Source organism: Megascapheus bottae, chromosome 4, assembly GCF_031878675.1.
Source record: "Megascapheus bottae isolate mThoBot1 chromosome 4, mThoBot2.hap1, whole genome shotgun sequence".
NCBI lineage: Eukaryota > Metazoa > Chordata > Mammalia > Rodentia > Geomyidae > Megascapheus > Megascapheus bottae.
This window is the reverse complement of record NC_143512.1, coordinates 70,576,466-70,585,509: the sequence shown is the minus strand read 5'-3', so window position 1 is coordinate 70,585,509 and position 9,044 is coordinate 70,576,466.

Here is a 9,044-nt window from a genome sequence, read left to right as displayed (position 1 = left end):
TAATTAAGCCTTTGTTTCCATATCCTTGAGACAAAAATGACTAAACAATAGATAGAGTTTCACTGTGTTAATCCCTGTTCTATTATTGTCTCTCTGTTTACTCATAAATGAATACAAATCCTTCAGCTTGTTCGTGCCACAATTTTCCTGAGGGATGGTCTAAATCATATCTAAGCTTCTATTCAAAGATTTACATCCATAAACATCATATATATACATAAATATGTATTTTTATTTTCTTTTTTTCCTTAGATTTGAGGCCCTGCAGGCAATTTTATCTTACCTGTACACCCAGATAATATATAAATACAAGACTCATTACTTTCATTGTCACCTTTTCTTGTAGATCAATTCACTGTACTTGTTCAATTTTCTAGACAGGCTTATGCTTAAAATTGTTCCACTAGCTATATTTCTGAAGTTGCTTTTGTCTTTTCATTCTGTAAAAAATCTTAATAGAGGTGTCTCAGATGATCCCCTACAACATCTCAAGTAATTTGCTTAAAGATATAAATGAAAGCCTACTGTCCTTGTGTGAACAGAAAATAATTTGCTGTGTGAAGGAAACGGACACACAGTACAAAACCTTCTCTGTTCAGACCCTTTGTCCTCTCATAGCATAAACCCAGCCATTTACAGTGTTGGATATTTACTTTATTCTGATTTGTGACACCTTTTTATTTAAAACATGTAAACAAAAGATGTGCTTAAAAATAAGTTTACTGTGTTGTGTATTTAACTTTATATAGTAAAAATTTTCTTGTGCCCTTTTACATTCTGGCTTAGTTTTAATGAATAGACTCATCCATGTGCTCAGCCTTGGAGAGCAGGGTAAAAATTATCATCAGTTTGTTTTTTTTTTTTATCAAATTTCATATTTGTCCGATCCCTCTTAACAATATTTTTAAATGAAAAGTTAGAGAATCAAGAAGATTCTTCCTGAAGCTTCTTCTGATCAACTATGATTCACAAGCAATAAGTACTTCACGTCATGTCTGCAATCATTATCAAAAGACTTGATTTGCACACATGAATGAAAGCACTTTGTGTTTTCCAGTTGCCGACTCAGTCATCTCCATTTCCAGATGTTAATCATCATCACCATCAAACAGCAACAGATTAAGAAATGAAAAAAAAGAAGACCTTTATTTAGTGTCTGTGAGGCCTGAGTGTAACCTACAAAGAAAAAAATTGCACAAAAATATAGTAAAGAGACATATATATTTATGGATCCATCTATATATAAATTTCTGCTTCTAGAGGATGCAAATTCCTTTAAATATACCTATGATTTCTTAAAGGTATATCACAACCATGATGTGTAATTGATTTTGAATCTTTGAGCAATGTTTAAAATTTGAAAATATATATATCATATTTAGATGTTTCTAAATTAAAAAGGAACTGATGCCCTGGATTCTGGTAAAAACAAAGTATACAACTTATGGGTAGAAATGGGAGAGAATAACTGGGAGAGAAACATGTGGCATTGTTTGAAAGGAAATGTATTCTTTATCTGACTTTTCTATAACAATTTAGTATATAATTTTTATAAAAACAATAAAAGTTTTTATAATAACAATAAAAGTTTTAAAAAGGAACTGATATCATGTAGAAATGCATGTATGCAGAAGTAGAGCTATAGCTCAAGAGATAGATGGCTAGCTTTGATCAGTAGATAAGCCCTTATTCCAAGTTCCAGGACTGGCACAAAACCAAAAAGAAAGAAGTAAGAGGAAAGAATTACATGTATTAATTTTTATACCAATGTTATACATATTAATTTTGCCTTTCTCAGTGATTTATATTGACTATACATATAAAAATAGCATAATCTCTAAGTTAAAACATACATATAAATTTGACACAAAGATATTTTCTGATTGTCAATGAAACACCCTACTATATGTGTATATACATATGCATATTTGTGTATAAACAGCTTATTTCACTGTTTACTACATTTGACTTCTATATGATTATATATAAAGATATAATCTTTTATTAATGTGTGATTATAATTCAGATAGTTTATTTCTGAGCATTCAACAGGTTATGCAAAATTTACAACTGCAATTAATATCACCACATACTTTTTTCAATTAATAGATTATAAAGCCTTGAACTTTTGCTTTAAAACTCTAGAATGTTTATTTAAAATTTGAATGACACTGAATGTATTTTTCTGAATGAATTTTTACAGTATAAGCAGTAGAAAGAGATAATTTATTATAAAATATCACACTTGATGGATAATATTGATATCACTGAAATTTTGATTTACACTTAGCAATTAGTAATATATGTATATGTTAAACCCTTTAATTATGTGAAGGAGTGATGCTAATAACATTGTTCTTAATGAGACTTCATATGTATTCAGACATTTTGGAAGCATCCTATTTCCTTCCAATTACCTATTGGATTATCAATGAATCATTTTCTTATGACATTAGATATTTAAGGAAAGGTTTTCTATTTGGTAGATGTCCTGTTCAAATCCATTCTTTCAAATCTTTTATTTTATAAGCAACAGCAGAGTTTAAATCACATTACTCTAATTCTATATTTTGTATGATACAAATGAATTATACTTTATAACATTCTAATTCCAAGACATAAAGCATCAATTTCTTGTATATTTAGATTATAAATGTCCTTGCTGAATAGTCAAAACAGGTGACAGTAATTAAAAATATGACTGGTACAGAAATGTTATCAGAAATATTAAATATACCAACGATAATATGTGTAAATATTTTCATATTCTTTTACTAAATACTTGGTTTAGAATATTCATCAAGTTGAGCAAATTCATATATATTTGCATTGTGCTCAATACAACATCCACTATGATGTTAAGAGACACAAAGTTTTCTTTTACTCTGTTGCTTTTAAAGACTCATCTTAGTTATGGATTAGTTATGGATTATCTTTTACTTCATTTCTTTATGTGCTTATTTAATTTTACTTTTTATGGTGGGCTTGGAGCTTCAAATCAATGCCTGGACACTGTCTCTGAGATTCTTTTGCTCAAGGCTAGCATTCTACCCTTAAGCTACAACTCCAGTTCTTTTTGTAGTTTATTGGAGATAAGAGTTTCACAGATTTTTTTTTTTTTGCCATGCCTGGCTTTAAACCACTAAAATTTCTCAGATCTTAGCCTCTTGAGTAGCTAGGATCCAGGATATGAGACACTTTTTCAGAGATATGTGAGTATTTCTTACACTCTATGTTGAAAGTTAATTCTTTGAATATAGATTATAAGCATCTACTATCTTGCATATTGCAATAAGCCATTTAAATGGGAATTAGCTAGGTGATAGTTTCCCATGCCTGACTTAACAGGTTGAAAGTAAGAATCATAATTGGATGCCAATCCAGTGCAGAGAAGTTAGCATGGACTCATTCTCATAGCACGGTATGGTGCTGTGCAGACACACTGGAGGATGGCAATGACGGGGTTGTTGTATCAGGACATCCTAGGTAGAATTTTCCATGGAGGTTATCTCTATGGAAGGGAAGCTGGGCAAACTCGTGAACACCTGTGAGCCTAGTGATTACATAAATTCATGTCAGTTTCCCAAGTAAGAGGCCATGAGTTCAAGTCCCTGGACTATGTGTATGTGCCAGGGTAGTAGGTTGTATTGTTTAGAAATATTCCTTTATTTTGTATTTAGATATATTTAAGGATTCTTATTCTGTATTCCTGTCTTCTTTGTTTGTTTTTAGATAGTTGTTTATAATATTCTTACGTTTTTAACGTATATATTTACAATTTTTTATTTGTCTTGGTGTGTTTATATGTGTGAGTCTATGTGTATTTGAGGCACCATAGATCTATCTATCTATCTATCTATCTATCTATCTATCTATCTATCTATCATGCCATATATTTATATATTGTTGAATTGAGATATGTATAACATTTTAATATCTTTTAATATAAAACTAGCTATACATGACCTTATATGCTTCAGATATCCTTGTATTGGATAAATAAAAACATGAGGTACAGCCTATTATGTAGCTTTATTTTCTTTGGTAAGAAAAAAATCAGTATTTCCTGTGGTACAATATATCTGATTTTCCTACTTTCATCCTTGTCCAACACTAAATTTGCTTTCACCTTTTAGAGTTAGGAAAGCCTGAGTAATTATCATTACATATTTATTCTTACTTCATTAGTGACATTTATACCTGCACTGTTACAAAAAATGTGCTAATGTTTTATTTATGATTTTATAGCCTCACTTATTGCCATTCATGTCATTCACATTTTAACAAAGACAGAAACTAATAAAAGCCAGGAATTGGATATTATTTATTCTTGTCCCTGGTGTGATAAAAGCCTTAATGAAAAAAGAAATAAAAACTTAGGCAGTGGAAATTATTGTAATCACCTTTACTGCAATATGTAAAGGAGTAAGAAGCAGTGAACTCCAAGCTGTGTCCTTCATGCATTCACATCCCAGTGAAAAACACACAGAGTTGTCACTATGCTTAAGTCAGGCTGAACAAATGTGGTTTTAATTTTTTCTATAAATCCAGTGTGCCTGAGCTTACATGAAAGGATATTACAAACACATAACAGGTTAATCTCAGAGATATGTGATTGGGGAAATATACTTATGGTGAACTAATATAAAAATAAGACCAGTGCATCAAAAATAAGAATAGTTTACTATAAACCCATGCCTGATAAGGGATAATAGAAAAGGACTACAAGGTTAATGCATGTCAATATGCCTGAAAAAGAGGCTTCGATATGCAAGTACTAAGCAGATTAGTGACTTAGATTAAGAGACAAAGCTGATATAGTAGAATTCTTAAGGCCATATTTGAAAATCAGCAAGGCATATTGCAACAATCATTAATCTGCTAGATCTGATTGAAAACAGTCAAACACAAACAAATGACAAGTTCTTTATAACATATGGGCCTATCCTGTTTGTGACAACTGTCCATAAATCAATGATGCATGAACAAGAACATTAGGGTAGAATAAATAAAATGAAAGTATTTAAATTGGACCTGTTATAAAATACTATCATCATCTTAGTTAATTTATTATTTTCAAACATGTCCATTTCCCCCAAATTATGCTGCTTATAAAGTCACAGACACTGAATAAACTATCAGTTGTGTACACAGGCACATTGACAATAGCACAGTTTGTAAAATAAAGTAATCTAAATATGACTGAATGATTACATGGCAAGAATTCTATATGTGCTATCATATACAAATACATGAGGATAGGATTATTACTTTTTTATTCAGATGAGGTACAGTAGAAGCCATTTTATCCAGACATTCAGGATAAAACTTCAAGCCCCAAATTTCTTTGCTAACCCCACAATTACTTTCCATTATGGAACGAATTGTGTTCCTTCAAAATGCACATGCTAAGGAGTTAGCCTTCAGCAATGTAGTCTGTGACTATTCAGAAAGAAGATCTTTTTAATTTGTATTATTTGTTATTTATTTTCATCTTCTTTTGCCACTGGGGCTTGTAATCAAGGCCTGGACACTATCCCTGAGCCTCTTTGGGTTCAAGGCTAGCTTTCTACCTCTAGCTACAGAGCCACTTCTGATTTTTTATTGGTTAATTAAAGATAAAAGTCTCAACTCTGATATTCCACCTCATTCCAGTTAGAATGGCCATGATGAAGAAATCTAATAATAGATGCTAGTGGGAATGTGGCCCTGAGGAATCACTATTACACTGTTGAGGGGAGTGCAAACTCATTCAACCATTATGGAAAGCAGTATGGCAGTTCCTCAAAAAGTTAAATATAGAGCTCCCCTATGACCTAGAAATTTCCACTCCTTAGCATTTACCAAAATGTCCAGAAACTAAAGCCACTAGCCCAACGATGTTCATTGCAGAAGTATTTACCATAGCAAAGATATGGAACCAACCCAGATGCCCCTCAGTAGATGATTGGATCAAGATGATGTGGTATTTATACACAATGGAATTCTTTATTGCCATTAGAAAGAATGACATCACTCCATTTGTAAGGAAATGGAAAGACTTGGAAAAAATCATATTAAGTGAAGCCAGACCCAAAGGAACTTAGGCTCAATGGTTTCCCTCATTTATCATAATCAGTAGAAACCTTGGGCTCTCCTAGCAGAGATTTGCAATAGAGCAAAACCTTGATACAAAAGGCCATATAGTAGGACGCTAACTGAAAGGATCTCTGGGATATGGAAACAAGAGCTTTATATTGTGTGATTGTTGTTCTTAGTATACTATATTATTTTTCTTCTCTCTTGTTACCCTTTGGTTAATCTCATATTGTTACAATATCTGACTTTGTGACTCTGATTTATTTGGGTATTTGAAATAGGAAAGGGAAAGGGGGGAAACCAGATGACTGGGAGAGGGTGGGGGGAGGATAACAGAGACAAAAACATGAGAAGGGTATCAATGTGTGAGAAGTAATGCACCTGGCAAGTATAACTGTAACTTCTCTATACATTACAACTTTTTTTAAAGTCTCAGAGGGACTTTTCTGCCCTGGTTTAACGGCATGATCCTCAGATCTCAGGCCACTGGGTAGCTAAGATTACAGGCATGAGCCACAGGCACCTGGCTAGCGAGAGTGCCTTTTTATCTGTCATTTTATTTTATTTTTTGTAATTGTATTTTACTGTCTGGATGAGGGGTTACAGTTATATTCATCAGGTAGTCCTCCTTTTCCTCCCCCCACTCCCTCCCAGTCATCTTGTTTCTCTCTTCCCTCCCCTCCCCTCCCCTGCCCTGGCCTGCCCTGGCCTGCCCTTCCCTTCCCTGTGTTTCCCTTCCCTTCCCTTCTCTTCCCATTTCAAATACAGAGAGACTAACCACATGAGATTAACCATAACTGGAAAAAAAGAGAATAGAGATAACTTCACATAGTACATTAAGAACAATAATCACAAAGATAAACTTTTTGTTTCCATAACCTAAAGTTCAATTCGTTAATGTCATTGTACATTGTACATTGTACATTGTGCCACTCTAAGGGCACAGTGGGGCTCCAGTCTCAGCCTAGAGAGGGTCTTTTAGGAGGTAGCCAAGCTCGTAAAATAAGTCAGTAGAAGAATCCCAAGGAAATCTGACAGATGCCCTTAGAAAATACCAAATGCATAGAATGAGGTGTCAGGGCATATAGAAAGATACTAAAAGCCATGGGGGAGGAGAGATTAAAAAAAAAGAACTTCGATCTTAGACTTCAATCTGAAAACCTGTTGTGTATCACATATCTATGGTTGAAGACACTTAACTTTTGTTTTTGTTATGACAAACTTAGCAAACTGATTTTCTTTCTGATCTAGGAAGCAGAAAAATCATTTCAAATAACTGCTTACTTAATCATACCCAGATCACTTCCATTTTCAATGTCTGGAAAACTGTGGAAGGCAGAAAAGATAAATATTTATTTTTATATTCATTTTTATTTTAAAACCCACAGATTTGAATTGGCCCTTGGCTCACAAGATTCTTATTATTTCTGTGCTCTTAAGAATTCACATTTCTAAGCTTCTGAGTTTGAAATTTACAAAAGTAAGTTGTACATGTGCAACTTAGTGCCAGGAGAAGAGAAAGAGGCAGATACATAGATGTGTAGCATGTTGAGAATGGTACCAGTGACATACACTGTTAGTAATGAAAGCTTCAACACTTTTAATTCAATACCTTCATACAGGAACTAGTACTTTAAAACATAGTTTAAAGAAAACCTAAGTAGAATGCAATTTCTAGATGAAAACCTGAAAATGAGCCTGAGTCACAAATTTCAGGGTTATAGTTACAGACGTGGCTATAGATATGCAATGTCCATTATTAACATTCAGGTAGATAAGGAGATAAATAGACAGACAGACAGACAGATGAATGGATTAGATAGGTAGGCAGACAAAAGCATAGAATAGATTATATATTTTCATCTAAAAATCTTGCAGTCCATAATCATCATTCCTATTCTTGTGTACAAATTTCTAGTTTGTGGCACAAATGGGAGACTGTACTGCCTCTGGACCAACAACTTTATGGCAGTGATTGAAGCACTCATGTTTCTATATTCAGAAAGCTTATTAACCCTTGAACACATTGGAAAAAGGAAAAATAAGATGTCTATGATTCTTGAGCCTGGTTAGCATCCATTTACTCCCTGCAGTAATTTTTTCCTGTTTATTTAATGACATTACTAAAAAGACTGATTTCAAGAATTGTGTTTTATTTACAAGAGCTGTTTTTTTTTGTTTTTTTAGTTAAAGAAACACCAAGAGACCCTCACTGTGTCTGAGGAAGGGAGAAGCAAAATAAATATAGGACATCTTTGATCTTAAAGAAGTTGCTGTATCTTTCAGTTACTTCAGTTTAAGAAAGCTCAGTATAATAATAACAAATGAAAATCAAACAAAGAAATATCTAAAGCATACTTTTGGGTATAAGATAGCTTGGGTATAGAAGTTCTGCAGCCTGTGTGTCGGAAATATGAATAAAAGATATAATCTAACTATATCTTAAGTTCTAGGAACAAATGATACTGCATCCCCCCACCCTAGCCTTGATGATCTACAACCTATTGTTTTTGAAATTATATTGCTATATTTGATTGTCTCCTTAATAGATTGCAATCATGATGAAGGCAGAAATTATTTTTATCTGTACCATAGCGTAATGACAATTTATATATTTAATATATGAAAACAAAACACAAAAATTATTCATCTCAAACAATCATTATGAAAATAATGCCTGCCTCTAGGATTTACATGAAAGTAATTCAATTTATTTGAGATATTATTTTGGAAGCAAATTAAATAGAACACTATTTATGGAAATTATGCATTTCAGAAGAACTCATATTTTATCTGGAAATACTGCAAACACTGTAACATCAAGAATAAATTAGATTCACCAGGAGAATATCAATGTACCAAAAGTCTAGTCTTTATCATAGGCATTTCAAACTAAGTAATTTCAACTGTCTTTTAATTGATCTCTCTCTCTAGTTAGAGGCAACTGGAAGGTAAATTTTCAAGTA